The following is a 27,413-nucleotide window of genomic DNA, read 5'->3' as shown; positions in this document are numbered from 1 at the left end:
TTAAAATATAGCCACTGAAATTAAGACAAAGAACAGTACTTGGGCGAAAACAGAGAAACTTACCAATGGAAGAAAATAAAGAGTCCAGAAACTAACGCACCTGCATTTAGCTAGTTCATTTATGACAAAGGTAATAATGAACTTCAATAAAGAAAGGTCTTTTAATAAATGGTGCTGTGTCAAATGGAGAGTTATACAGAAAAATAAAATCCTGACTCCTACATCATATACAATGACCAAATTCCACATATACTTCAGATATAAATATGAAAGTAAAACAATAAAGCTTTTGAGGGGAAAAATTAAGTCTAATACAGGACTTATATCCAGAATCATAGGGAATTCCTATGAATCAGAAAAAAAATGCAGGCAAATGAACAGAAAGATTGGTCAAATACTTAAATACAGCACAACAAGTAAAGCAGGGGAAGGAAGAGAATATTCAGAAGGTCAATAAACATGAAAAGGTGTTCAACTTCATTAGTTACCAAATACATTAAAACAACAATGTAATACTGCTATTCAAGCAACAGAATGGCTAAAATTTTAAAAGACAATACAATAAATGTTGGTAGATAAGGAGAACTGAGTTTTAACAATTACACTGACAGTGAAAGTATAAATTAGCATAACCACTTTGGAAAAATGTTTACAGTATTAAAGCTAAACAAATGAATAGTTTATAACCCATCAATTCCACTCCTGTGTATATATTCTAATGTTCATCAAAAGATTGTACAAGAATGTTCACAGGTGGACTCTAGATATAAATACAAAAATAAAGCAATAAAGCTCTTGTGACAGACAAAAACTTTTTAAAAGACCCAAATGTCCATCAACAATAGAATGGATAAAATGTGTTACGTTCACATAGTGCAAATCTATACAGCAATGAGACTGCAGCATGGATGAATCTCACAGATATAATGTTAAGACAAAAAAAGCCAGAAATGCTGTATGATTTCATTCAGACCAAGTTTTAAAGCAGGGAAAACTAAGATATAAGAAGTTGGAATAGCAAAACTGTAAGTAGCAAGATTTTGAGAAATTATGAACGCTATCAAGGTTTGTAGTTTTGAAAACAGACTTAATTCAATGATCAAGGGGGTTTATGTCAGTGACAGAATAAGAAGTTGGGTTAAAAAAAATTTTTTTTTTAAGTTTTATTTATTTTGAGAGACAGAGTGCAGAGGAGGGGCAGAGAGAGGGGGAGAGAGAGAATTCCAGGCAGGCTTGTGCTGTGAGCACAGAGCCCGATGCGGGGCTCGAACTCACAAACCATGAGATCATGACCTGAGCTGAAACCAAGAGTCGGACACTTAACTGACTGAGCCACCCAGGTGCCCCACAAGTTGGATTCTTAAACAATTTAAGAGTTTGAGCTACAGGAAGGGGGTGGGGGGGTGGGCAGAGGTAGAATTGCAAACATATTCAAAAAGGCCAAAAAAATACACATCATGTTTATTATAGTTTTACAGATGTGGGCACAGAGAAAAATGAGACAGATGAGTGTTATTTATTGGCTTCCCATGAGCACAATAATGCAGAGCTCTACTATTCCAGTAAGTATTTCCTAAGAAGGAACAAGACTCTCTAGCAGCCAAACCCCTGCAAGTATGCTTCATACGGATACTAGAATACCACTAACAAACTTCACCAAAAGTTTTCAATTAACAAAGGGATTTTTCTCTGCAAACAAATCTTCACTATTACAAAGAGAATCATGTAAAAATGTTTTCTAATAATCCACTTCATTGTCAACATTTTGGAAACTTACCTGTTCTATAAGGAAAGTGCTATTTAAAATGTGTAACTTTTAGGGTGCCTGGGCAGCTCAGTCAGTTAATTGTCTGACTCTAGATTTTGGCTTGGGTCACAGTATCACGGTTAGTGAGTTCGAGCCCTGCATTGGGCTCTGCACAGACAGCGTGGATGAAGCCTGCTTGGGATTCTCTTTCTCCCTCTCTCTGCCCCTCCCCCACTTGTATTTTCTCTCTCTCTCTCTCTCTCTCTCTCTCTCTCTCAAAACAAACAAAAAAATAAAAAAAATAAAATGTATAACTTTTTTCTAACAGAAGCAATTTAATAGTGGCAAGAACACATATTTTGTAAAGACTTTCCACATGTCAAACTATTTATCTAATTTGACCCCCAAAATAACTCAATAAGCCAGTAACTGCCTCTGCCAATGTTACAGATGAGTAAACTAGGGTGCAAAAAGGCTATGAAACCTGCCCAAGATTTTAATGCTAAAATATGGCAATACCAGCCTTGATGTGAGCCTAAGCTTATACTAAATTCCTAAAGATATCCTTTCTTGTGTGTTAGTAACAGAAGGAAAAACAAACAAACAAACAAAAAGACTGGTTTAAAAAACCTAGAACAAAAGGGATATTCCATCTTCGAAACTCATGTGAAAGGTATGTAGCCTTCTATCAATTTTCTAATTTCTAAATACCTGGATCATATATTGCACCCATATATTGCACCTGGATCATATATATCCACCCAAGATGAAACTCTGAAAACAGAATATGGTTCTAGGCAGAGAAGTGAGCACATTTATGTCTCTTTTATTTTCTAATTTATCAATGAGACAAGTTCTTACAAAAGAATAAAGCCTCAACAGGGCTCGAAAATAAGGGTGGTATCAGTAGATCAGACATTTTGAGAAATTCAAAGCACATGAATGAGAATAAATTAGCAAAAAAAAATAAATTAGGTGGGAAGAGATTAGTGGAGAAATTAAGGGAGAAAATCACAGTCCCAGACACTAGAGGTATTCACAGTTCTTTGAAAGGGGCCCGAAGAAGAACTGACCTTTCATCAAATACAAAGGGCAGGAAAAGGCCAAGGGGCAATCATAAGGTTAATTATTTTAGAAACAGTATTTGGGCTAGCTGAGACAGCTGGGACCCTCCCCTTTCCCAAGGCTGGCAACTGTGGCTTTTACCATCATGCCAAAGTCGAAGAATTGCTCTCTAAAGGAAGTTGGCCACCTGTCTGGGTACATTCTTTATAAGAGTATCAAGTGCTTAAGAAACAAATTGGACACAAACTGGACTAACTCTGAATATCCTAAGAGACATTAGGAATGGGACAGGAAGAAGAGGTGATACCTAACAGAAATTAAATACTCGACCACACAAAATAAAGCCCTCCTTACTTTGATGTGGGGGGCGGGGGGTCCCCAACCTACCCATACAACCTACAGATAAGTAGGTAATGTTGAAACGCTTTGCCCACTTACACCGAATGCATCCACAGCCTTTCCATTCAGGGAAGAAGCCTGGTGGGAAAAAGACCTATGCAACTTCAGGGAAAACCATGCCAGCCAGACACTAGTAACTTAGTTCTTACTAGTTAAGAACTAGTACCTTAGTTCTTCATCCCAAAATATTAATGGAAACCAACAGACATTTGGGGAAAGATCCAAAACTGAAAAACAAAGCAAAATAACTCTGGTAGAAATGGGAGAATACAGGGAGCAGCATGGTCACTCAAAAAAGTTTCCCCTAGGGGCACCTGGGTGGTTCAGTCAGTTAAGCGTCTAACTTTGGCTCAAGTAGTGATCTTGCAGCTCACGAGTTCGGGCCCCATGTCAGGCTCTATGCTGACAGCTCGGGGCCTGGAGCCTGCTTTGGATTCTGTGTTTCCCTCTCTCTCTGCCCCTCCCCCACTCATCCTGTCTCTTAAAAATAAATCTACATTACAAAAAAAAAATTATCCTAGAGTATACTTGAGTAAAACAACAATAAGCCGCTTTGAAAAACTGGCTAGAAAAAGAATTCTTCTAAATTCAGTTGGTGGAATGAGAACAACAAGGTCATAAGTGATGCATAAGTCGAAGGATAAAGACTACTTTTGAGGAGACAAAAAAACACAAAGAATGTAGGAAATAAGAGAAACTAGAGACCTGGAGATCAGGTTGAAGAGATCCAATATTCACCTCACAGGTGCTCCTGGAGGAGATATAAACAGGAAAAATAGGGACATATAAAGGGGAGTAGGAAAAAGAGAAGACGATTACCATGATCCGAAGGAAGACACAAGTTCATCTTACCAAGTACCAAGAATGTTTCATGAAACACTGTCTATACCTAGACACATCCTGGTAACACTGTTCAGAGTTTCACCATGTTATCTACAAAGCAACAAGTCACATTGAAATCTGGATGCCATTAAGACATAGAATAAATGCTTTTAAGATTTATAAGGAAAAAAAAAATTAACTTAGAATTCCATACTCAAATTTATTCAAGAATGTGAACCAAATAAAAGTATTTTCAGACAGCAAATATTTGAAAAGTTTGCCAGTCTTTATTGAGAATTACTCAATAAGACATTCTGAACCCAATGAAATCTAAACTTTTTTGTATGAAATTTAATCAGATAAAAATTAACAAATAATTTACAATATATTCGGACACCCCCTAAAATTACTTTGTGCATCCCCTTTAATGTGTATGGATGTCTCATTTTGAAGACCACAGCTCTAAACCAAATGAAAAAGAAATCCAAGGAGAAAAAAAACATGGAACTGAAAAAACAATAAAACCAAACAGGTCTCAGAGGAAGAGAAGTAAACTGAAGAAAACTAAAAGAGAATCTACTAGAAAATGACATTTGGAAATTTTTCAACTGGTAAAGTTTTAATGTACATAGAATTATATTTCATTCTCTGTGAGACCATTCTACTTTGTTTTACAGTGGCATATAATCACATTATAAATATTTCAAGGTTTAAAGTTTTTAGAATTGATGTGTAAATAAAACAAAAAAGAATTTATAGGTACAAAACATAAATACCTCGATGATATAAAATTAACAATGAATAATTAGGAGATGGACGGAGTGAGGAGAGGAACAGGACTATTATTCACAGAGGTAATACTGTCCAGAACTAATAAACAAAAAATAACATTGTTAATAAAAACCACTAACAGAAATAAAAGGAGGCACCATTTACAGCGAAAAGTGGAACTGGGGGTGGGAAGGTGACTTCTTATCTTTTTCACTCTCATGAAACATGAATCTCAACACAATTATGACTAAAAAAAGTATCGTATTAGAAGTATTATAACAGTATATGACGTAGTATGCCCATTTAAAAAACTGAAATTGATTACTCATTGTCATAGTCAGCTCACATTAGATACTTCTAACCACCTCTATCACCCCCTTCATTTACTGCATTTTATTACTTAATCTATGACACCTGTGAAGGTTTTTGTGTTTTTGTCTATTTCTGTACTGCAAAACCTCAGTGTGTGTTTAAAAGAGGGAGGGGACTAATTCTATGGTCTGAGGGAATTAATAGAATAGCTAATTCAGACCTATACATGAAAATAGAAGTCATCTTGTAGTTCTGATCACCTGAAAATCTGAAGTTCACTAAAATGTGCATACCACGAGACAAAGTCTCTTCTTCCAATCAGAAATTGCTTTGACTCTCAGTAGAACAATCTGACTCAGTGACAGTGTATCTGGACACAGGTGCTACTGAGAAGAATCTTAGGGGGCAAGAACAAGGGGTGATAAAAAATACAGCAACAGCAATATTTAAAAATTTGTGTTTCTTTATTTTTTTGAGACAGAGAGGGAGAGAGAGGGAGAGAGAAATCCCAAGCTGGCTCCATGCTGTCAGCACACAGCCCAATGTGGGGCTCAACCTCACTAACTGTGAGATCATGACCTGAGCCAAAACCAAGAGTCAGATGCCCAACCGACTGAGCCACCCAGGTGCCCCAACACCAATATTTTAAACCCTCATGGGAAAAACTGGCTAGGGATAGGAAGATCACTCCTTCTTCCTGGCTACGAGGGAAAACCAAAAGAGCTGGAGGGAGTAGGAGAACATGGGCACCCAGGAGCCATGGCTGCTGCTGCTACTGCTGAAATTATACAGGGCCTTAGTTCTAAAAAAGAAAAACAAATGCATGGAGGTTGAGCCAATACCTTTGTTTACCTTTTAGTCTACTTACCTGGGCTCTTAATTCTTTCCTACTTTGACTACTGAGAGGCCTAAGTAAAATAACTTTTATAGTTTGAACTCTCTGTCCCAAATAAAGGATGCCCTTCCTTCAAAGCTTGACAAATTTGAAGTTTTTATAAGTCAAAAGCAGGAGAATATTGGTAATTTTATATGGTCCAATTTAATAGTCCTAGTCTCTGAGTGATTACAAATGGCAGACTTACAGGTTATATTTCTCTAAAGCAGTGATTCTCAAATATAAGTGTGTATTAGAATCACATGGAAGTGTTAGCCAGAAAGCTAGGCCTCAACCCCAGAATTAATGATTTAGTGGGTCTGATTTGGGCCCTAGAATGTACATTTCTTTTTTTTTTTTTTTTTAATGTTTATTTATTTTTGAGAGAGAGAGAGAGAGAGAGAGAGTGAGAGAGAGGGAGGGAGACAGGGAGAGAGCAAGCAGACACAGGCAGGGGAGGGGCAGAGAGAGAGGGAAACAGAGAATCTAAAGCAGGCTCCAGGCTCTGAGCTGTCAGCACAGAGCCAGATGTGGGGCTCAAACCCAAAACCGCGAGATCACAACCTGATCCTAGAATATGCCAACCTGAAACTGCGAGATCACGACCTGATCCTAGAATGTGCATTTCTAACAAAGATCTTAGGAGGTGCTGGTGCTGCTGATCTAGGGATCTCACCTTGAGAACCACTGTTCTAGTCTGAGGGTTACCAGAAAGCTATTAATACGACGAATACAAAAACCCCATCCTCACTGCCCTAGCTATCCATGTGGCCTCTAACTCTGATTGAATCTTCCATTTTACCATGGTATTATCCTGAGGATAGAGCTAGCTTTCAATTTCTTTGTTCCAGAGTCTTATTCCAGTGTTATGGAATCTATTTTGAAATTCACAACATCCTCTAACACAAAAAGTAAGCAGGTAATTTCAATGGCACACACACATGAAAACTTTATAAGGATGGGCAAAAGACTTAGAGACACTTAATACCAACTCTTTTTCTATTTGATAATTCATAAAGGCCATTAACACAGAGGTGAAGGCTTCTGCACAGAGATTTAAAGCCTCTGCTTACTGTTGCCTTGTCATTCAATAACAAAGTTCTCCCTTAAACAAAAAAACAAGAACAAACTAAAAGGCAACCCTGTGTACACACATTGTAGCTCCACAAAAATCACTGCATTTCTGTTACTTTATCGTATTTTCAAAGAAAGGACTAAAAGTAAAAAGTCATTTAACAATATTTCTAGATACAGACATAATATGTCATCTTTCTTAACAATGGTAAAAATGGAAGGAAAAAAAAAAAGGCTCTGGGGCCCATGTGTTGAGAGATGTGGATTTTATTCCTAGACATTTCAAAATGGTTTCAGGCCCAAGCCATTTTGCACATCACTGAACTTTAGCTATACAAAGAGTTTGAGGCAAGAATCATTAAGTCCCATCTAGTTGTACAAGTTAATGTTTAGTAAGACATATACTCTGTAGACTAAGACTTACTTGATATCACCACATAATTTCCTCACAATGAACTTCTTTAAAAAAAAAATCTACTATAGATCATAGAGCACCTGATTGCTTTTCCTATAGCATAACATATTAAGAACACACTGGATCTTTGGAAGCCACCTTTGAAAATCATCATTCGCAGGGCACCTGGGTGGCTCCATTGGTTAAGTGTCCAACTTCAGCTCAGGTCATGATCTCACGGTTTGTGGGTTTGAGTCCCGCATCAGGCTCTCTGCTGTTTAGAACAGAGCCTGCCTTGGATCCTGTGTCCCCTCCCCCACTCATGCTAGCGTTTTCTCTCTCTCTCTCTCTCAAAAATAAATAAACATTAAAAAAATTTTTAAATGGTTAATTCCTGGGTTTTGGCACCAAAAAAAAAAAAATTTTTTTTAAAAAATCATCATTTGCAAACAACTAAAATTATATGTCCTGCTAGTTCAATTATTTTCTTATCACTTATGTAAAAAATTATATACAGGGCATAAGAAAAATATAAGCCTATCTGCAAATAAATATTTCACTTTTTAGAAGGAGGTTATTTCCAGAAATCTTGTAAAGACAGTACTGGGGTTTTTAAAAATCAGGTTTAGTTATCATAACAGTTTTTAACCATGGTTAATAAACCTCATAAGGTAATCATTTTAAATTGTAGTAATATATAAACTGTAGTGAACTTTTTAAAAAGGGGTGAGACTAGCAGTCAGGAGACTATTCAATACAGCCAAACTGCAAAACATCTCAGTTTTGTTTTTTTTTTTTAATCATTCATTTGTTGTTTATTCACTCTCTTATTCACTGACCCACTGGGGAACCTACACTTAGGCCCTGTGGAAACAAAAAAGGATTACAGACAGCCCAGCCTCATAATTTGAACTAGACTTCATAAGTCCCCCAGGAAAAATCTTCTATAACTTCACATGTGCTTAAGAGAACAATGAAAAAAAACAAAAACCTGACCACGTCTTTTTTGGTACAAATTTCAAAAAGTTGAAACTAAACGTTGTTACCCAAATGTGTGTATGTGTATTTTTAAGCAACACAAGCATGATTCAGAAAACAAGATAATGCTTTACGACCAAAGCATTACCTCTGAATTCACAATAGTCTCTAAAGCAAGTTTACTTAGGCATTAGCCTATTAAGTTTTGAAAATTTCAGCAGTGTCTTAAAGCTCCTAACAAAACAATTAATCGGAAATTACCTATGCATAATTGTGTAAAACGTGTGTCAAACAACATGGAAATATATACATGCTACAAACTTTTGAAGCAATTAAAAAATTTCAAACTTAATTTAATTCAAACTCTAATTTATAAATTACAGTACTATCCCACACTTATTTTACCCAACTCAGAATAGTAATGATCTCAATTAACAAATGATAATTTAATCTTATCCCTTCTTTAAGTACCAATATTTTTTAAAATTTATTTTATTATTTTGAGACAGATAGAGAGCATGCAAGCACAGGAGGGGCAGAGAGAGAATACCAAGTAGGTTCCACACTGTCAGCACAAAGCCTAACACGGGGCTCGAACTCACAAAACTGAGATCATGACCTGAGTGGAAATCAAGAGTCAGACCCTTAACCGACTAAGCTACCCAGGCATCCCAAAGCACCAACACTTTTTTTGGTCTGTCCATCTTAATTGCCACCTCTTCTGCAAAACTTTTACTAATCAATCTATAACCCCACACCATTTTTCTCAGTATAATGAATTACTACTCTCTAGCTACTCAAGAACTTTTATAACCAATGCCTCTTGCACAAAATAAAATTTATTGTAGTTATTAGTACAATAATCCCTAAGGTTTAACTTCACACTTTAGAACTTTACTCTTACACATATTATCTCATTTGATCCTCTAAACAACCCTGTGAAGTAGTTACTTCTATTTTACAGACAAGGAAACTAAAACATGGAAGTAATGTGATCTAAGGTCATACAGTTAAGAAACAACAACAAATTATAGCCAGTTAGTCACAAATTGAATATGAGTTTTAATTGACAATACTACAATTTTTCTAACTGATCAAATATGTTAAACTCCTTGAGATTACTGTATTTTCAAATTTACGTAACCAATGGCCTCATAAAGAAGACAGCAGATAGTAAGCAAAGATACACTGACTGGATTTGAAATTAACTACTGGAAAAGTATTATATATTTCCTAGCAGTGTATAGCTTAATGCCTCCTAAAAACAAAGTACCAAATATAACTTAGTATTACAAAATAATCCAGGGAATACAACCAGTGTTAAGAATTTGGTTTCTGGGGGCGCCTGGGTGGCGCAGTCAGTTAAGCGTCCGACTTCAGCCAGGTCACGATCTCGCGGTCCGTGAGTTCGAGCCCCGCGTCAGGCTCTGGGCTGATGGCTCAGAGCCTGGAGCCTGTTTCCGATTCTGTGTCTCCCTCTCTCTCTGCCCCTCCCCCGTTCATGCTCTGTCTCTCTCTGTCCCAAAAATAAATAAACGTTGAAAAAAAAATTAAAAAAAAAAAAAAAAAAAGAATTTGGTTTCTGATATTAGGTTCAAATCCTGAAACTGTGTGAGTTCTCCGGGCCTCAGTTTTCTTGTTTGTAAGATGATGATGATGATGATGATGATGATGATGATGATAACAATAATAATAATAATAGTAAAATGGTAATATCTCAACAAATGGAATAATATATGATAACCACCTCAAACAACTGGTGTATTTTTTTTTTTTTAATTTTCTGAAATGTTTATTTTTGAGAGAGAGAGAGAGACGGAGTGTGAGGAGGGGAGGGACAGACAGAGAGGGAGACACAGAATCTGAAGCAGGCTCCAGTATCTGAGCTGTCAGCACAGAGCCCGATGTGCTGGAACCCACAAGCAGCAAGATCATGACCTGAGTTGAAGTCAGATGCTTAACTGACTGAGCCACCCAGGTGCCCCAAATAACTGGTATATTGAGTGGGAATGTATAGGAGGCACCTAGCATTGTGTCCGGTACACAGAAATCACTCAATAAATTAGCTTAATGTGTATGAATATCAATATGAAACTCAAAGACACAACTAGTTTATAAAACATGAACTATTCAGAAGAGCAGAGTGAAATTTCCTTAAATATGTATTTCAGGTTTTATTTTTGCTTTTGCAACCCTTGGCTCTCCAACAAGTATTACATCAGCTATTAACACTGTTGCTCTCACACTGCTTATCTCTAACAGCTTCCATCTCCCTTTTAATGCAAGAAATGTGGAGGTATAGTTGGAAAAAGACAGACTGATATCCAAATGTCTCTTAGGAATTATGTAACATTTCAGGGAACTTTCTGGAGGAATGAGAATGATCAGTATCTTGATGGGGCTGTTGTTATATAGGTGAATACATCTGTCAAAACTCATTGAAATATAGCTCGAAGACCTACGTAAAAAACAATACAAATTAAAAAACAAACAAACTAGGACTTATAACCCTTGAATAAGTTACTTTCATTTTCTGGCCCTTAGCTTTCTCATCTTCAGAAAGGGAATAATTTCTTTACTCAGAAAGATTTTAGTGACTATGAAAGGAGATAAGGGCTATAAAGTACTTACAGTAGTTTCTGCACAGTAGTTGCCAATTCTGGATCCACTAAAATTAACCCTAGACCAGACATTTTTCAAATTTATCTAAGTCTTAAAACGTTTATCCAAAATAAAAGCTATAATATCTCCTCTTCCCTTCTCCTACTTTCACCCCAACCTCATTTGATTGAAGTTTTTACCCCCCATTGGGTTTTGTTTTCATTTTTTGCAAAATCATAATGGAATCTTTTGCTTTCATATTTTTCCTCCTGCTCATTTAGAGAGGATCAAAAATGTTTACCTTAAATAACTGAAGACTTCTTTACCCAACTTGCCCAAAGTTAATCAATCTGCTACAATTCCTTCCTCCAAGAGATTAATGCTCCAATGCCAGGAAATGACACAGTAACCCATTGCTAGAGATTAGAATTGCAATAATTGCTTAAAGATCTGAAAGATACACATCAATTGTGCAATGTCCTATCAACCTCTAAAAGAACAGTCCCCCAAATATATTAACTACCCTTAATAACCCATTAAGAAACTACCATCCACTGATTTATGTAAAGTTATATAATTCATTTCCCATATTACCACTTCAAATACAAACATGTCTAATTAAAATGGGGTAATTAACTCCATTCTTTGAAAATATGATTGTGTTAAAGTAACTGTTCCTTTTCACTAGTTTTCAAATCATTTCTTTAAAGTGTCTAAGCAACACTCTTTGTTCTAGGATTCCAGGGCACTGGAACAATTTCACACTCGCCTAGCATTTATTGAACAAACATTTATGAAGTATGTAAACAGGTCGGGCGCTGGAGCAACAAACATAAGGTCAGAGAGGAAAATACTTAACTAAAGCACATAAAATAGAACTGCTAAAATAAGGTCCTTTCTTACACCTGCGAAGAATCTAGAAAAAGGGAGTTGAGAGTAAAGTTCTTCTGATTTCATGCTGTTGCTTCCAGACCACTTTTATAACCTTTTGCCAAAACTGCAGGACAACTGCATGAGTCCAATGCTACATTCTCTTACTCTCTTCTCCCTTCTATCATCTTCTTGCACCTCTTGCAGTTAGGTTCCTTTATGGAGGACTTCAACACTTGTCTCCATGTCTCCTCTGCAGTTCCTGCCATCACCTTAGATAGCTGCACTCCTCTGGACTTCCAATCTACCAGCAGCAGAGTTCCTTAGGATCTTAGCCACTTGAAATTTTAGCAATCTTTTTCAAAGATTCTGACTTGGAACTTACCTAAAATATAAAATAGCTTGAGAAACTATGAAAATAAACTTCAGGATATCATTTTTATAACAGAACTAATTCCCATCTGTCACCAATTTAATCCCCCAATACTTCTTATTAACAACACTTCATTGAGACCTTCCCATTCTTAAGACATTTTGACTTCACTTCCTTCTTTATCAAACTCAAACCCTCAATGCCCCCACTTCAAACACTCTCCAGCAAACATGCTTAACATTTCACTCCTTTGTTCTTTTACTACAACAATTCTGTAAACCCTCCACTCCATGTCAATCTAACTACCCACTGTTCCTTTATTTGGGTTTCTGAGCAATGGTGTAAAAAATCTTTATAGGCAAAAGAGTAGTTTCTTAACTGGATGCTTTCATTAAATACATATTTCTATTTTTAACTCTCTGTTGTCAAAAGGGTTTGTTGTGAAAGAAGTCTTACCAATTAATGATATAATTAAATTAAATTAAGCTGAATTAGAAATTCAGCTCCTCAAGTTGTACTAGACTCATTTTAAGTGCTAAATAGACAAAAGCGGCTAGTGGCTATCATAATGGAAAGTGGAGATTATGGAACATTGCCACCATTGCACAAAGCTTTATTAAACATTGCTGCTCTACACATTCCATGGCAAGACTACTCAGCCACTATTCCAGCTCATATAACCTATAATTTCCCACTATATATTGCATTCCTTTTGACTTTACTCTTGCAAGCTATAGCACCAACCATGGAACAGGCTGGTACCTAAAGTGGTCAATAAGGGCAGTGGCATCATAACTATCTCTTACCATCACCTAAGACCAAATGGAGTTTGTTGCCCCAGTTATTTGTGTCCCAGCCCACTTAAAAAAAAATTTTTTTTATTGTGTTTATTTTGAGAGAGAGAGAGAGAGAGAGACAGAAACTGAGTGTGAGCGGGAGAGGGGCAGGAAGAGAGGGAGACACAGAATCTGAAGCAGACTTCAGACTCTGAGCTGTCCGCACAGAGCCCAACATGAGGCATGAACCCACAAGCCATGAGATCATGACCTGAGCCAAAGTCAGACACTCAACCGACTGAGCCACCCATGTTCCAGCCCACTTCTAATCGTGGAAATCCCCATCCTGATACTGTCGTTAAAGGAAGGTGTTAGTTACACTTTATCTGAGAAGGGTTAGAAAAAAAGAGGCATACTCATTAAACTCCTTTCATATTTTGTTACCTGTTAAAGGCAGAACTCATTATTGCACATGTATTTCACATATTACTAGACTAGAGCATGGCAGCAGCTGGAGTAAAATTTCCGTAAGATAAGAGAAAATACACTTTTGGAACCTTTTAGTTATTAAAATCTAGGTGAAAAATTGGCAAAATAGCATGCCTTAGGATAAAGGGTAATAGAAATCTTTATGTCTACATCATTACACCCTGCATGCCCATCACCATTAAAATGACTTCATTTTCCTTAAAGAAAAACATTCTTGGGGCACCTGGGTGGCTCAGTCAGTTAAGGGTCTAACTTTGGCTCAGGTTATGATCTCATGGTTTGTGAGTCTGAGCCCTGCATGGGGCTCTGCACTGACAGTGCAGGGTCTGCTTGGGATTCTCACCACCCCCCCACCCCCCACTGTCTCTGCCCCTCCCCCACTAGTTCTTTCTCTCTCAAAACAAATTGTCAAAATAAATAAAATTTTAAAAAAATTTAAAGAAAAACATTTTTGTGGGGCCTGGGTGGCTCAGATGGTTAAGCAACCGACTTTGGCTCAGGTCATGATCTCAAGGTTCATAGGTTTGTGCCCCGAGTAAGCTCTGCAGCTAGGAGGCTGGAGCCTGCTTTGGATTGTGTCTCCCTCTCATTCTCTGTCCCTCCCCTGCTCAAGCTCAGTCTCTCTGTCTCAAAAATAAACAAACATTAAAAATTTAAAGAGAAACATTTTTTTGAAGAAAAACATTTCACAATGCTGTTTAGTTTACGAGAAAAAAAAAGAAATAAAAAGAAGTCAAAAAGAAAAAAAGAAATACAGCAAGATGATCTATGAAGAACAACGTGTTAGGAAATCCTGGGTTTTAAGCCAGTCTTTTCTGAAATGATGTAGCACATGGTTGAACTGGACTTAATAAAAGGAGATTATTGCCATCCACTTACCAGCCCTACCTCTCTCACAAGGAAATGCTTTGCAAAATAAACTAAATCACTCTTGTACCTCATGGGAACACTCTAAGGACATGAATGCCATCTCAGCTCTTCTGATGAGCTAATAATTCCAAGGTTCTTATGACTAGCAATAATCAGTAACTACTTAAGAACATGTAGAGCACAAGTATTTACCAAATGGCTGCTCTACCCAGGAACAGTATTTTGCAGCAGTAAGAAATGAAGTCAGATATAAAATATAAGCTATAGGAGTACCTGGCTGGCTTAATCAGTTCAGCCTGAGACTTGATCTCAGGGTCATGAATTCAAGACCCACATTGGGTATGGAGCCTACTTAATAAAAAAAAAAAAAAAAAAAAAAAAAAATATATATATATATATATATATATATAAGCTATAAAAAGGCATATAAAAAAAGGCATATGAAAATGTTAAAAAGGGAAAAGTACCTTATCGGCAGTTACTTGAGTCTATGTATGTCTTAATAGAAGAAATCAACAACAATTAATTAAGAACAAAAGGTGCAGGAATGGCACTTCCCTACATATAATTCTAAAATGATCTATACTCAGTGAGGAATAACCACAATCGTAATACTGAAAAGGATACACAAGAGGAAATAAGTTTTTGAATCCTTGGTTTTCACTATTTTATTCAATAATGAAAAATATATTAGTAACACTGCCTTCTCTTGACACAAGAAAAAATTCCATACATAATAAGAAATTAAATATAAAACAGCATACAGCATGCTGTGGGCATATGGTTAAAATTTTCTCAATTTTCAAGATCTGAAAGCTGAGTAAGCTCTGCTGTGTAGACAATGTTTCCCTTATTTAAGGGGTAGCAAAACCTCACACACACACACAAATGAACTTACACAACCTACAATCTGGGTAGACAGTCAAGTAAGAGCAAGAGCATTCCAGCATTATGTAATGAGAGCTTTGAGCCAATGTTGCAGACTCATTCAATAAACTAGCCTACAAAACTTTTCACCAGCTTGCAAAATCTTAAAACCATTCCCATGTTTAGCAATAGTTAGGGAGAAATGCGCCATCTGTCAGAAAGTCAGTGAACTATATAGTGAAGCTATCATTTTCATGACAGACTCATTTTCCTTAAATTATACTTAAATTTGTTTTATATTCAGCATCTTATCAACTGACAAGGCAGCCAGAATCATCTGATGGGTTTTGTAAAAATAAACATGTCTCTATTCCACTTTTCCTGGGTGTGCATGTGGGAGGGGTATGTGGTACGAGTGGAGAAAGGAATCATGCTTATTTTGAAAAACTAGCTTATCCACAATGCAATACCACTTTACAACCACCAGAATGGCTAAATAAATGAAACAATATCAAGCAAATGTTACAGAGTATGTGGGACAAATGGAACTCTCATTCACTACTGATGAGAATATAAATTGACACAACCACTTTGGAAAACACTGGATAATACATACTAAACCTGAACACAAGCACACACCACGATGTAAACAGTTTCACTACAAGGAACATAACCCACAGAAGTACATATGCAGCAGCAAAAGACACACACAAGAATATTTTATAGGAGCACTATTCACTGTAGCTCAAAACTGGAAACAACCTATATGTTCACTAACAGTAGAACGGATACCTTATGGTGTATACAGTCATACAATGGGACAGAATACTACAGAACAATGAGAATGAGTAAGCTATGCTATGCACTACATGAATGAATCATAGAGAAAGAAATATTTTGGATAAGAAGCAAGGCATAAAGGTGTACATGCTGTATGATGCTGTATGCATGTCTTCAAATGGATATTAAACTTCAGTAAAAATTTACCTAAAATTAAAAAAACAACAACGAATACTTAATAAATAAATAAGCAGCTTGACGCCTGGATGTCTGCAATAAAATCCTGTACTCAGGGCCATGTTACCTCCAGTCTAAAACTGGGACAGAACACTTTTTAAAATCTTCCTTCTTGCTCACTTGAAAACATTTTTATATTAAAACAAAGAATGCTGTATTAAGGTAACAGAATGCAAGAGTCAAATCCTTTTTAGAAGAAAACACTAAAAGTTGGACAAAATGTTAACACCAAAGCTCTCCCCCACTCCACCATTACCTGGACCACTCAGATCTTCACCTCCCTTCCATCAGCCAAGAGTTCACTCTTCTGCCAAACATTTAGAAGAAACATTTGAAAAGTAATGACCTACCCTAGCAGGGTAGTCATGAGGATTAAAATAAAGAGTGCATATACAGTTTGCAGCACAGTGCCTAAACACTCAATGGCTACACAGTTTTAATAAATTCGAAGTAATGAAGCTTACAGGTCAAGGGCTATTTCCAATGCATCACTGTAAATACAGAACCTGACATTCAACAGTTGGTCAATAACTCTTTGTGGAATAAATGAATGATGTGCACTCAAAACAAAAAATAAAGCGAAAGTGAGAATGAGAAAAATCAAGAAGTTCAAAGGAAGGTCTTAACCTATTTTTTTAAATGTTTGTTTATTTTTGAAAGAGAGAGAGAGAGAGAGAGAGACAGAGAGAAAACGAGCAGGAGTGGGGCAGAGAGGGAGACAGGCTCTGTACTGACAGCAGAGAACCTGGTGCAAGGCTCAAACTCATGAACCATGAGATCATGGACTGAGCCAAAGTCAAATGTTTAACCAGCTGAGCCACCCAGGGGTCCCTTAACTTACTTTTATTATTAAAGTATACGATAAGATTTTATATCTCAATGAACCAACAAATCATCAACATATGAAACCATCAAAGTAAACAAAAACTACCTCGGTATTATTTTTACTCCATATACTTCACAATGCGGAAGTAGGATGTTTTAACTAAAATTAAAACATGGTTCTTTAGTTTGAAACCCTTTAAAAATATTTCTGAATGAATTCCTTATGAGGTTGACAGGAATCATAAGTATATCACAGGTTATTTTCAAGACATCCATCATAGCATGTCAGTATTCTGAGTAACTATGTCACAACACAGTTGAAAGGAGATTTCAGCTGAAACTCTACACAGTATTATTTTTATGAAAATAGAAATGTAATTTAGATATCAAAGTTGTCAAGACTGCTATCTTACATTAGTTTTAAAAGACAAATCAACAATACTTTATCTTCATTGTGTGCCCAAAATACCAAAGACCCATTTGATAAGGCCCCTTTTCCCTATCTTTTAAGCAAATCATCTACTTATCCTACATCAAAAATAGCAATATTGTTCCTAATTAACCAACATTTACACATGTAATTATGTAAAAAGCACTATTCTAAACGTAAATGTAACTCATTTACTACTTACTTACAACTCTTTCAAATGATAAGTACTGTTTCATTTCCATTTTATAGACAGGAACATTGAGGCAGAGATGGTAAGTAACTACTTAAATTCACAAAGTTGTTAAATAGCAGTGTGGATTCATGCTCTTAACCACTGTGCTATGCTGCTTAGAGAGCTCTGAAGTAAAGCAGAATTTTAGAATTCAGAAAGCTTTGAGGTAAAGCAGGATAAATTTTCATCTCATTTTGGGAGGTTAGTATTTTGAGGATCTTGGGTGCTAATCATAAAATGAGGCAGTATTAATGCCACATTTCATTAAATCTAAGATGCCCATTTTTCCCCCCGTATTTCAACATTTCTAAAGTTGATGGCATTTTACAATTATAATTGATAGTGTTCTCTCTCTCTCTGGGGTACAAAATAATATTGCCTCTGGTAATTGATGGTAAGTACAATTCAAAGCCTTATAGTATTACCCGTACCTAATGGCATAAAATACCTAACATACTTGACATAATGTCTGATAAAAGTTCGGTAAAAAAGGGAAGTTCTGGGGGCGCCTGGGTGGGTCAGTTGGTTAAGAGTCTGACTTGGCTCAATCATGATCTCACCATCCATGAGTGCGAGCCCTGCTGTCAGGGTCTGTGCTGACAGCTCACAGCCTGGAGCCTGCTTTGGATTCTGTGTTTCCCTCTCTCTCTCTCTGCCCCTCCCCTGCTGGTTCTCTCTCTCTCTCTCTCTCTCTCTCTCTCTCTCTCTCTCTCCCCGTCTCAAAAATAAACATTAAAAAAAAAAGTTTTAAAAAGGGCAGTTCTGGGGAACCTGAGTGGCTCAGTTGGTTAAGCATCCAACTCTTGGTTTAGGCTAAGGTCATAATTTCACAGTTCATGAGTTGGAACCCACATCGGGCTCTGTGCTGACAGTGCAGAGCCTGCTTGGGATTCTCTCTCCCTATATCTCTGCCCCTCTCCCGCTCTCTAATTAAATAAATAAAATTTAAAAAAAAGGGGGGCAGTTCTTCCCTGTAAACCAAAATGATCTATGAAAAAATTCCATGTAAAAATACCTTTACACCATAGTAAGTTGTCAGTTTCTCATATCTGTGTTCAAATAAACTTGGTTATACTTTGCTAGGAAAAAATACTGGCTTCATTAGACAATTTGATGATGAAACTTTTGATAAGGGACTTGCAATAGGGAAGGGCAGACAAAAAATAATGGTGAAAATAAAGACACCTGAGAAAATAAAAATCATCAAGAATAAAGCATAAACCAAGATATTCCCAAACACCATTTGATTCAAGCCAGTTCTCAAATGCCATTGATAAAATGCTCACATAAAAAAAAAAAAAAAAAAAAAAAAAAAAAAAAAAAAAAAAAAAAAAAAAAAAAAAAAAAAAAAAAAAAAAATTCAAGTTTTAAATAATACATTTTGAATGCAATGAGAAATGACCAATCCAGTTGGTGTATGCCCACACTCCACTTGAGATCTAACAAAACTGGGAATACTAAACTTGAAGCTCAACTGCCATTTTAGTTAAAAAAGGTTTAAACTGATCCTAATTGGGGGCGCCTGGGTGGCTCAGTCGGTTAAGCATCCAACTTCAGCTCAGGTCATGATCTCACAGTTCGTGGGTTCGAGCCCCGCGTCAGGCTCTGTGCTGACAGCTCAGAGCCTGGACCCTGCTTTGGATTCTGTGTCTCCCTCTCTCTCTGACCCTCCCCTGCTCATGCTCTGTCTCTCTCTGTCTCAAAAATAAATGAAACATTAAAAAAAATTAAAAATAAACTGATCCTAATTGCTACCAAAATTTTAATTAAATTAAAATAAATTAACTTATTTGGAAGCTTTCTGTGTTCATACGTGCCTTCACAATTTCAGAATGAATTTATATTCAATAATGGTTTTGTGGATTTGTTTTTGTTTTTTACTTACATGATAAAAACTATTTACCTTTCAGGGGAATTTCCCACTAAAACACCAAAAATTATAACCAAATTACAAGTGAAAAAAGTGCCTTGAGTCAATTGCACTCTTTACCTTGAAAAAAAAAAAAAAAGGAAAAGAAAAAGAAAAATCACTTAATTCCCTTGGGAGGGGGAGTAAGAGAAGCACAAACGCATCTACACAATAGAAAACTGTTAAATTTGCTTCAAAAAATATACCCAGAGAGGAAACAATGATTCCTTCTTTGCTAACAAATCTCTAGTATTTTAAAAGCATCATACTACTTTTCAGTCATACTACAACCTTTGAGATCTTACATTACTTAATAGGAGAGTAAACATCTCTTTTTAAATCGTCATTCCTGATTATTTTTATTCCTGTATCGAACAAAGAATGAAAACAAATATGACAACCTCAAAGGAAGATTTTCTAAGCATATTCATATTGTACAGATAAATTACTCCCATTATATGTTAGTTCTAGGTATATAAACAACCTACCCCAACTATGGTCTAAGGTAATGCAATTTTATATTTGTAGACAATTTTTTTTTAATCTATCTTTTACCTATGTAAAGTTTTGTTTCACATACAGTAGTTATAGAAAATAATTCAGAACATAATACTAATAATTATTCTGTCCTCCTTTAGAACATGTAGGCAAGTCTGAAGAAGGCAAGAAAGAGGAGCTCTACACATGTACATAAATAAAAGCCCTGAAAAAGTACACCTGTAAGAACCATCGTAATATATAAAAAATATACAGTTGTTTTACAAGAATTCAGTAAGATTTAAAGAACTAAAAACCAGGGAGAAGGCAAGAGCAAAAGATACTAAAGCCAGTAAGAACAAAAAAAATAAACTTAAAGAGTTACAATTTTCTTTAAAAATTTTTTTTAAAAAGTTACAATTTTCGTAATACAAAATTTAAGCAAGACTGCTCAGCAGATTAGAATAGCAACATTTTGGGTGGCTCAGTTAGTTAAGAGTCTGCTGATTTCAGCTCAGGTCATGATCTCAGCTCATGAGTTCAAGCCCCATATCGGGCTCCATGCTGACAGCGTGGAACCTGCTTGGGGACTCTCTCTCTCTCTCTGACCCTTCCTCGTTCAAGCTGTCTCTCTCAAAATAAATAAATAAACTTAAAAAAAAAAAAGGCAACATTTCTACAATAACTCACTGAATTCAGAAGAAAGTTTCGATAAAGCCCATTCCCCTCTTATTTTAAAGCAGGTGAATTCTGGGGCGCCTGGGTGGCGCAGTCGGTTAAGCGTCCGACTTCTGCCAGGTCACGATCTCGCGGTCCGTGAGTTCGAGCCCCGCGTCAGGCTCTGGGCTGATGGCTCAGAGCCTGGAGCCTGTTTCCGATTCTGTGTCTCCCTCTCTCTCTGCCCTTCCCCCGTTCATGCTTTGTCTCTCTCTGTCCCAAAAATAAATAAACGTTGAAAAAAAAAAAAATTAAAGCAGGTGAATTCTAGGGGTGCCTGTCAGGTTTGGTTGATTAAGCAACCGACTCCTGATTTTGGCTCAGGTCATGATCTCACGGTTCCTGAGTTTGAGTCCTGCGTTGGACTCTGCATTGACAGCACAGAACCTGCTTTGGGTTCTTTCTCTTCCTTCTCTCTGCCCCCTCACCCTGCTCATGCACTCTCTCTCTCCCTCTCTCATGATAAATAAACATAAGCAGATGAACTCTAGAATATTTACTGTGTTTTTAAAATCCATTTAACATCATTTTCCCTTTTAATACACTATTTTCTAAGAGACTGATCTTGTCAATTAGGTTTGGCCTATTGCAGTATTTTTCAGAAAGTAATCCCTGCAATTAAACTGTGTCCTCCTCTGGCGCAAGAGGGTAAATCCAGAGACATTTAGACAACTACCTAAAATAGTATTTATGGCCTCAAGGTACTGTTTCTGAGTCCAAAAGCACCATCATTGACCATATACCTGAAGTTTGGTAGCAAACTCTTAGCAATTCTTACCAAGGCCTTCATTTTCAATTCTCTACATTTGAGAAAAAGTTATACATATAAAATTTCTCCTGTAAAAAAAAAATCACTAAAGCATAACAGATATTTAAGTTACGCTATCAATTACTTAATGATTCTATAACATATAAAATATAAAGCTAACCAGTAAAAATAAAACATCACCTTGGACAATAAATGCTACAACAAAGATCATCTTTAATTTTTGAAGATAATCAGCAGATATCCCCATGTTTGGTGCCTATATGGGTGGTAATAATATTAATCAAAATGGCAAACAGAAAGAGGTATACAAGTTCAAGAAAAGAACTTCTGAATGGCACAGTCAAGCTCTCTAACCTATGATGCACATGCTAGAGCCACAATTCCTTGACTTTGCATGCTTCCAAAATACCTATCATTTCTTTGAACCCCTCACCACTGCATTGCCCTCTCCACCTCTCTACTTGTCTTTCAGAAACACTCTGCTCAAGTGTCATTCTCCTAAGAAAGCCTTCTCTGATGCTACTTCTCTGTGCTTCCAAGGTAACCTGAATAAGCTGCAACGACAGCACTGATCACACTATAACAATATTTAACTGTCCGTTTCCCCTAGTTTCTGAAGTGTAATTGCATTTCTAAAAGTTTAGTATTCAATGCCTAATAGTACTTAAAAAGCATATTCTGTTGGAATATGCTCTGAATAAATGAGCTGTAGAAAGAATGTGAGATACTTATAGAACATCTAGATGGTGATAAATGGAAACACGGGTCTGAAGTGAGGAAGAAAGATGGCTCATGCTATAAATATAATTTTATCCTAAATTTAGGACTGTTGCTTTGGCAGATTAAAACAAATTCATCACCAACTAGTTTATGGATGGACAACTACTGAGAAATATAAAATTTTCTTCATGTTGTTCAATCAAAAGTGTACTTTTTAGTTACCAACTTAATTGATTTCTCAGCTTGATTCAATACAGTTGACAGAGTTGATTACCCACTCCTTTCTTTCTCAAATAGTCTCCTGCCTTGGGGTAAATTTTTTTCCCAACTCTGGTTACATCTTCTCAGTCTCCTTTGTTCCATTATTTTCTCCCTGATGTTTCATGTTGAAGATTCATAGGGGACTACTATATTCCTTTATTACCTCTCTCCCTAGGGAATCTCTTCCCCCACTGCCCACACTAAGATATTAATTGTAAGCCATATATTAACAATTCCCAACTGAACTATCATCAATACTCTCTCTGCTTCCCAGAAACAAATAAACAAGAAACTGCTCATCTCCCCAGTATTCCCTATGTTAGGCACAAGAACCACCAACCCTGGAAATCTGCCTTCTCCTCCCTCCAGATCCCTTAGTCTAATTCACCACCACATCCTATCAATTTTACTTCCCCCCAATCCAGCTACTTTCTATCACTGCCATCTTGGCAAAGGTGTGGTTTATAGACCAACACTGGTCCATGAACCGTTGTTACTGGTCTGAGACAAGATAAAGACAGAAACTGAGAGAAGTATTTAGAAATATTTATACCAATTTGACACTGCCACAACATTCATTTCTGTGTCATTCATATTCTGTGCCACTAAAGTACCAGTACAGATTAGAAACCAAATCAATCCAAAACAGGTTGTTCTCCACAGATGAGTTTGAGAAGCACTGGCCTAACTGGTCTCCCTGCATTTATGCTTGCCCTTCTCCAATCTGTCCTCCGCAGAGCCGCCAAGTGATATTTTATGGAAAAAACGTAAGTAACTTATTCAGCCTTTTAACATTACCAAGTGGCTTCCCACTGCACTTGGGATTTAAGTACAAAATGCTTAGCAATGATTAACCATTGTGGTATATTTTACATCACCCAGCTTCACATACTAAGGTCCAGCCCCTACAGGACTTTTCAGTTCTAAAAAGCTGAAATTGCCAACATTACTTGGGTAACTCCAGTTACTCCTTCAGGTTTAGCCTAATAGTCATTTCTTCAGAGAAGCATTCCCTGATACATTAGTGGGTTTTCATTGCTTACAATAACTTTCTTGTGTGGCAGTTATCATAATTGTGATCATTATTTTTGTAATTATCTGTTTAGTTTCTTTATGCCAATAGCTTTTGCTTCCATGAATACAGGTAGACTCCTTCGATTACCTCACCAGAGCCTAGCATGGTGCCTGGCACAGATCAGTTGTTCAATAACCTTTTCGTAAGTGAATAAAATGCAAGTATCTTCAATATCTAATCATACACAAGACTTGGGATAAGTCTGTGTACCATGCGCTTTATGAAAGTTGCAACTCCTTTACTTCCCTAAACAACCTAAAAAGACAGGAAAACCTCACTGTCAAAACCCAGAAAGGTAAAGAACTTTGTGTAAAGTAACCAACAAGGAACTGGAAGATCTGAGAGACAACAAAAGGTAATAGACCACAACAATACCGTCTGGCTTCATTGCTCAGAAAGCTGTATGATTTTGTGGAAGTTAAGTAATTTCTCACTTTCTCAGGTTCCTTATTTGTGAAGTGGAGATATAATAAAGCCTTCTTCAAGGGATTGTTAGGAGGTTTAAACAAGACATTAATTTATTCAAAACAGTGCCTGGCACAGGGTTTTATAAGTGTGATTATCATTATCTGTAATATTACCAGTGCTCTCTTATAAAATAATTTTATCTGTTTACTGGCTTATTGTCTGTCAGTGCCATTCTAAAATAAATTACAAAAAAGCAGAGTTCATATTATGATTTGCTGACGGAGCTCTTCTCAGCCAGGGTTCTCTAAGAATTAAGCCCTACAGAAACTGAGTTAAGTGATTATTTCTTCAGTTCTCGCTCTCAAGGTAGACAGCTAGTACCATCCCAGGTACACAGGAGAGGAGTCAATTCATGACATACCCTGGATGCCTTAGGGCATTAGGGCTTGATATTCTTTGGAACTCTTGGTTCAGAAGGGCTGCTCTTATGTATCCTCAATGCCTGGCATGAAGTAAGTGCTTATTAAATATTTTTAGAATGAATGAATATATACAAAACCAAAGGAAGAGTGCTTAGCACAGAGTAGATGCTGGTCAATTTTATTCCACACCTTCAAAATTCCTATAAACTTCCAAAGTCTTTCTCTAGAGGAGTCATTTTTCTTGAACCAGGGCTTGTATTATTCAAAGTCAAAAATGCAGAATGTAGACAGGAGGAAAGCCAAGAGACAGAGAAACCAGTGTTGACAAAAACGATGTGGAAGATAGGTAGACTCTGGATATGTGGGGAAAAGAGTAGAGGCTATTGTAGGCCAGAGAACAGCATACGCAAAGGCGCTGTCACTCAAAAGTTTGGAGTACATTTCATTGGTGACACAAAAAATAATTTTAAGCTATATGTGGGCAAACATCTTTATTTTGATAGTTGCATATATCACTATTTATAACAATACTAAACAGTACCTATTTGGATTTTAACTGTGTTGTTACAAAAAAAAGTATCAAGAAAATAATAATGCCCAGGAAGTAAGCAGATAAGACAAAAATTGTCAGGGTTTTAAACAGTGAGTAAAATCTGGGGAACATCAAGGCATGGTCATGTTAACAAACATAACATCTTAAGAGAGAAAAGCCACTAGTCTTTTGAATGAAGCCAACCTCATGAATAGCAATTCAATATAAAGGACAGATGGGTGTGAACAGTTTTCAGTATTTAATTTGTAGGATACTAAAATTCTTATCAGTTAAATCCTCATTTTCCACTATGATAAACCTGCTATGTATTTCAATTTCATTTATTCTCAAAACAAAGATACCTGAAGCTGGGACTGACCTGCTTGTAGCCTGGTAACTTACCTGAAAATAGGGAGCTAAAACTGCACTTTTCACACCAGAAGGAATTAATTTATACAGTAAAAGAATATGAATCATATCTACATCAAAAAAGGTGTTAGATAAAAAAGAGCAAAAGGCAGCTTTCTATTCCCACCTTCCTTCCCCCAAAATAACCTACCATTAGCCAAACCAAGTTAAGGTAAGAGATGGTAAAGAATATTTACCGTCCCAGGTACTGTTGTATTTTACCTGCATTAAGTTATGCAATTATCACTACCATCTTATCAAGTATATCACTATCCCCATTTTATAGTTGTAAGAATACTGAGGCATAAAGAAATTAAGTAACTTGCCCAAGGCCAGAGCTGGTAAATGGCAAGGCTGGGGTTTGGATCCTGGCAGTTTGGCTACATCTGAGCTTTGAAGCATTAGGCACCATTTCTCTCAAGAATAAACAGGATGATAATTTGAAATATTCCACCTTTCCCATTATGGCAGCGGAGATGTAATTTCCCAAGGTATAAACCTTTTATTACTTAAATTTTCTAAGAAACAGTGGATTCTGAAGCTGCAAGGAAAAATCGGGAAGACAAGTACTATAAAGGATATCTAGGCCCAAGATTATTCAAATATAGACAAAGAACCAAAACCCTAAAAAGTATGGCTGAATGACACAATTCACAGAGAAAGAAGCCAAAAGTTAGGCCAAGCAAAAGGTGAATCTTATGTGTACCGAATCTACTGCTCTGAAGGAGAAAACTCGATCATTCCCTTCCCTTTATTCAGCACACATAGGCTCAAGAGGAAGAAGAGTTAACAGAAAGGATAGCACAAGGGAATAAAAGGGGAAAGTGAAGACTTGGACCCTGAATCACAGAGTTAGCTTAATGTAACCTGGTGTACCTGAAAGAGAATCTGTGACACTGCAATGTGTGCTTGGAGGGAGAGGTAGGTTGCATGAACACCGCAGTAAACACTGAATGGTCCGGCTGGAGAGCGGAGAATTTACCCTAAAACGGGCTTAATGGGAATAACTTCACACATACATATGTTTCGGATGAGAGGTGTGGGTGAGGACGCTGGGGGGTGGGGTGGGGTTGGGGCTTCCCTCTCTGGGCTGTACTCCCGGTGGGGAAAATAAAAGGGCGGGAGTGGAGGTATACAGGTATAGAGGAGGCCGACTGGAGAAGGAAAGGGGCGAGGCTTGTGGAGGAAAGTCTAGGGGATCCTGGTAGGCGGAGGCTGGGAAATCGATGGGGGGGTAGGCGGGGGATCGCCAGGGGAAGCAGAGACTAGCGAGGGGGAGGACGGGCCCGGAGGGCGGAGGGTGGGGCTGGGGCAGAAGGCAGCCCTGAGAAAGGGAAGGCACGCCGCCGGAGCAGGGGTCCCGGGCCAAAAGGGATGGGGGCGCAGTGAGTGAGAAGAAAGCCGCCTCGCTCCAGCGCAGGCGAGTGGGAGGGGTGAGGGGTTGGAGGAGCAGGCGACCGAGGTGCGGCGGGGACCTCGGAGGGGGAGGGGCACCTACCCTGACGTGCGGGGCGGCGGCGGGCAGTCCCGGCAGCGGCTCCTCTCCCGCTGAGGCGGCGGCTGCGGCGGCGACGGCAGCGAAGGTGATGGCGGCGAGTCCCTGTGGCGGCCGCCTCCACCGAGCCGCATCCCTCCTCCCCGGCCCGCCCTGCTTCCCTATCTCCCGCTCCTAAACTTCTTCCCCGGGATAAACAAACCCGCCGCCAGGGGCGGCCGCCTCCGCTGCTCCCGCCCCCGCGCAGCCCCCCCCTTCCCGGCCCCGGGCCCGTCCGGGCTCCGGCTTCCGAGTTGCGACTCCAGCCCCAGCTCCAGCCTGCGAGGGCGCGTGCGCGCGGCGGCGGCGTGGGCTCGCAAGGCTCTTCCTCCCTCCCTCCCGCGCCGGGCACTTCCGGGCCGGCCCGGATCCGTCGCCGGGTTTTGGAAGCCACC

At 37.9% G+C, this 27,413-nt stretch overlaps 1 protein-coding gene across 3 annotated transcripts in view; it reads right to left on the bottom strand.

The window, feature by feature from the left end:
• Positions 1-27,212, bottom strand: part of SPOPL (speckle type BTB/POZ protein like) — a 78,544-nt gene extending 51,332 nt beyond the window's left edge. For 2 of the 3 annotated variants that reach the window (XM_030323956.1, XM_030323958.1), the window contains exon 1: positions 26,983-27,212. The gene's annotated coding sequence lies outside the window, so the exon portion shown is untranslated. The remainder of the gene's footprint in view (positions 1-26,982) is intronic. The other variant, XM_030323955.1, reaches the window with a different exon arrangement.
• Positions 27,213-27,413: the final 201 nt, after the last annotated feature.

Source organism: Lynx canadensis, chromosome C1 (genome assembly GCF_007474595.2).
Source record: "Lynx canadensis isolate LIC74 chromosome C1, mLynCan4.pri.v2, whole genome shotgun sequence".
NCBI classification, from domain to species: Eukaryota; Metazoa; Chordata; class Mammalia; order Carnivora; family Felidae; genus Lynx; species Lynx canadensis.
The sequence above is the reverse complement of the archived record's forward strand: the minus strand, read 5'-3'. Positions and strand labels throughout refer to the sequence as shown.